This window comes from Galeopterus variegatus, unplaced genomic scaffold (assembly GCF_000696425.1).
Source record: "Galeopterus variegatus unplaced genomic scaffold, G_variegatus-3.0.2 Scaffold253, whole genome shotgun sequence".
NCBI classification, from domain to species: domain Eukaryota; kingdom Metazoa; phylum Chordata; class Mammalia; order Dermoptera; family Cynocephalidae; genus Galeopterus; species Galeopterus variegatus.
In genome coordinates, this window is record NW_007726364.1 from 171,180 (window position 1) to 175,023 (window position 3,844).

The following is a 3,844-nucleotide window of genomic DNA, read 5'->3' on the forward strand; positions in this document are numbered from 1 at the left end:
AAAAAAAAAAAAAAAAAAAAAAACCAGCTTCACTGAGGTAGTTTGTCATATAATATTTAAAGTGTGCAATTCAGTAAGTTTTTTTTTGTTTTTTTTTTTTAAAGATGACCGGTAAGGGGATCTTAACCCTTGACTTGGTGTTGTCAGCACCACGCTCACCCAGTGAGCGAACCGGCCATCCCTATATGGGATCCGAACCTGTGGCCTTGGTGTTATCAGCACCACACTCTCCCAAGTGAGCCACAGGCCAGCCCCAGTAAGTTTTGATATAACTATACATCCATGAAACCATCACCGTAATCAAGATAGTGAACATATGCATAATCCTCTAAAAGTTTACTTGTGCCTTTTTGTAATTCCTCTCTCTAGCCCCTTCCTGCCCTGGTCAATCACTGATTGCTTTCTGTCTCTATAGATTAGCCTGGACTTTCTAGAATTTTATATAAATGGAATCAAATAAACATGTACTCTTTCTTTGGCTTCTTTCATTCAGCATAATTATTTTTAGATTCATACGTGTTTAGTATTAATTTATCTTTTAAGTTCATGTCTTTTTATTGCTGAGAAGTAGTATGGAATCCTTCCTAAAACTTTAATTTGTTTGAGTTTGTATTCAAGGAGGTGCTTCTTCCATCACCTCAGGGTACCTGTCTCAGTGTTTGGCATACAGAGGCACTTATTTGTTGAAAGACTGAATTTTTGGCCACCCCCATAGTGCTAATATATGATATAGTTTTGTTTGTTTCATGGAATGCTTGGCCTTTATAGGACTGTCTCTTCATCAGTATTGTTCATCTCACCTACTGCTATGCCATATGCAAAATACAATTACTTCTTAAATGCTCTTTAATGATAAAGCCAAGAACATTCTCAAGTATTCCTTGATAGGAGCTAGACTCCTGTGAGGGTGGGACGTGGGGGTGTAGAAAGATAAATTAGGCATAACTCCTGCCCTCAATCTAACTCTACTGTGTTGAAGACATTGCTCTTGACCATGTCTTCTAAAAATATTCATGTATATACGTATTTAACTTGGTGATAAATATAAATGAGCCTGAGAAAAAGTCTACTTAACCTTTCACTTGGATATTCCTTCACTGCATGTTTAGAACTACAGAGAAGAATGGAGTTTTGGGGTTTTTTTTTTTTTTAATTTATTATTTTTTAAAATTTTTTAAAAAGATGACCGGTAAGGGGATCTCAACCCTTGGCTTGGTGTTGTCAGCACCACGCTCAGCCAGTGAGCAAACCGGCCATCCCTATATAGGATCCGAACCCGTGGCCTTGGTGTTATCAGCACCGCACTCTCCCGAGTGAGCCACGGGCCGGCCCAAGGGGGGGGGGGTTGTTTGTTTGTTTGTTTATAAGATGACCGGTAAGGGGATCTCAACCCTTGGCTTGGTGTTGTCAGCACCACGCTCAGCCAGTGAGCAAACCGGCCATCCCTATATAGGATCCGAACCCGTGGCCTTGGTGTTATCAGCACCGCACTCTCCCGAGTGAGCCACGGGCCGGCCCAAGGGGGGGGGGGTTGTTTGTTTGTTTGTTTATAAGATGACCGGTAAGGGGATCTCAACCCTTGACCACGCTCTCCCAATTGAACTAACTGGCCATCCTTATATAGGGATCCAAACCCGTGGCCTTGGTGTTATCAGCACCACTCTCCCAAGTGAGCCACAGGCCGGCCCAAGAATGGAGATTTTTGAGAACATTGCAGGCACTCTGCTTCCCACACTTTAGCCAGGAAACAAAATGGTGCACCAAAGAGAAAGATTCCAGGTGAGTATTTAGTATTCTATTTATGATACTAATGGAAACCTTTGAGTATAATATGGGCTTAAATAACCAGTTGCAAAGCTAGGACATTAAAATAGCCACTGGAACATGGCTATTTTAATTGGACCAATTGTTTAGAAAAACGAAAAAAACTTGAAAATTAAGCCATACAACTTTCAAAGTACTTGAGTATATTATATTATGGACCAAGAAACTAGTTTCAAGAATAAAAAATTTTACATGGAGTCAAGAGATTTTAGAATTATTTTCAAAGATTTTCACTGGAAAATTAAGGTATTCAGAGCCACGACTATTGATGATTAAGCTAGAAAATTTCATGTCCATTCTAAGTACATAATTTAAAAAGAAAACACGAAATCAACCTACGACATCAAATGAAAATTTCAGAACAAATGTTCATAATGTGCCATTTTTTACAATTACTTAACACTTCTATGGGGATTTCATATGCAGCCTTGTGGCTTCAGGGGTTGCTTGTCTGTTCACAGAAACTTTTGTTATTTAAACTGGAGTAAGCCTGGTTTTACTCTTAGGCACTATTTGTGAACTGTTTTATAAACTATGCCCGCTAGGAAATTTTGGATCTCATAGAAAAGCTGTGAAATTTGGCTCAAAAATGGGACAGATTGAAACAATTTTTACCAAAGGAAAATGAGACCATTAAGGCAGTCAATTTGAAGGAGAAAGACCAGTATCATTTTGAAAAGCTAGACAGGAAGCACAACATGCACAGTTTTTGTCATACAATTTTTTTTTTGGTGGGTGATCAGTATGGGGATCTGAATCCTGACCCTTGGTGTTGTCAGCACCACACACTGTTATAATGATTGAGTGTGCTGCAAGTGAAAGCACGTGCCAGGCTGATAAAAGTATTTCCCTGGATTTTAAGCTGATGGTGACAATCTCTTAAACTGAGTTGCATATAAAAGAGATTCTCTCCTTTAAAAATTGTTTCAGAACCAGTGGGAGAAACAGACCAACCAAAGGGCATTTGGAGTTTCATGCTTGGGAAGAATATATGTTGTGAATTTTGAAATGCCTCCTATGATTAAGGTCTTATGACAAAAAAAGCAAAACCTTGAGGAACTTAGCAATTTAGTATACTTTCTATATTCCACTTAAGAGAAATTTTGATCAGCTAATTTACACTGTGCAACCACAGTAGCTAAGTAGATTATTACATCTGGGTTTCCCATTACTGGGTTGCCTTATAAAAAGTGCAGGCACAGATAATTCTGGAATGGATGCTTTTTTGGGGCAGCTGCTATGGGTCAAATGTGTCTCCCAAAAGTTCATGTATAGGAAACTTGATCTCCATTGTAACAGTGTTAAGAGAGTGGAAAATCCAATTATGGTATTTAAAAGGTGGGGACTTTGAGAGGTGATTTGGATGGTGAGGACTGTGCTCTCATGAATGGGTTAATTCTTTCATGAAGTAATGAGTTATCATGGTGGTTATCATGAGTTATCAGTGTGATTCAGATGCCTATAAAAGGAGAATGAGTGAGAAAATTAGCTCTCTTGCTCATGCCATTTTCTCTTGTGATGTGATATCCCGAGTTGCTGTAGAGAATTAGCGCCCAGAAAAAAGCCTTCACTAGATGTGTTACCTAGAACTTGGGCTTCCAAAACTTAAGAAATAAATTTCATTCCTTTATAAATTACCCAGTTTCAGGTATTCTGTTAGAAGCAACAGAAACGGGCTAATACGCAGTATTTCAAAATGAATTTTTTCATTCCTTCAAATGATTAATAATGGAAGGTTCTATGGATAGGAAGCCTGTCGGAATCACCCAAATCAAGGGTTACAGACCCAAAAGTCTACAGGAGCCAGGGGGTAAGAAATGTGCAAAGGGCACAGATTTCCCACATTGAATAGAAAGGAATACACCAAGGGCGGCCCGTGGCTCACTCGGGAGAGTGCGATGCTGATAACACCAAGGCCACGGGTTCGGATCTTATATAGGGATGGCCGGTTTGCTCACTGGCTGAGCGTGGTGCTGACAACACCAAGCCAAGGGTTGAGATCCCCTTACCGGTCATCTTT